Source organism: Eurypyga helias, unplaced genomic scaffold, assembly GCF_000690775.1.
Source record: "Eurypyga helias isolate BGI_N326 unplaced genomic scaffold, ASM69077v1 scaffold3489, whole genome shotgun sequence".
Lineage (NCBI taxonomy): Eukaryota > Metazoa > Chordata > Aves > Eurypygiformes > Eurypygidae > Eurypyga > Eurypyga helias.
Genome location: NW_010271198.1, coordinates 3,793 through 4,058, shown reverse-complemented (window position 1 = coordinate 4,058; position 266 = coordinate 3,793).

Genomic DNA, 266 nt, shown 5'->3' with positions numbered 1-266 from the left:
CCACTACACTACAGAAACCCCGTTGGTGCCACGTTTTGGCTGCCCGCACCCTGCCTGCGCATCCAGCCCGGCCCAAATCGGGCTCTGAAACCCCCCAAAATCCACCTTATTTTTGGGGACCATTAGAGTGATTTAAAAAAAAAGCCCAAGCCCCAAAAAAGCCTGAATTCGGTAAAAAAAAAGGCAAACCGAGCCCTTCTCACTACAAAGTGGGACGCGCCGTTGGGAGAAAACACCGATTTAACGCACTTTGGCGCTACAATGAC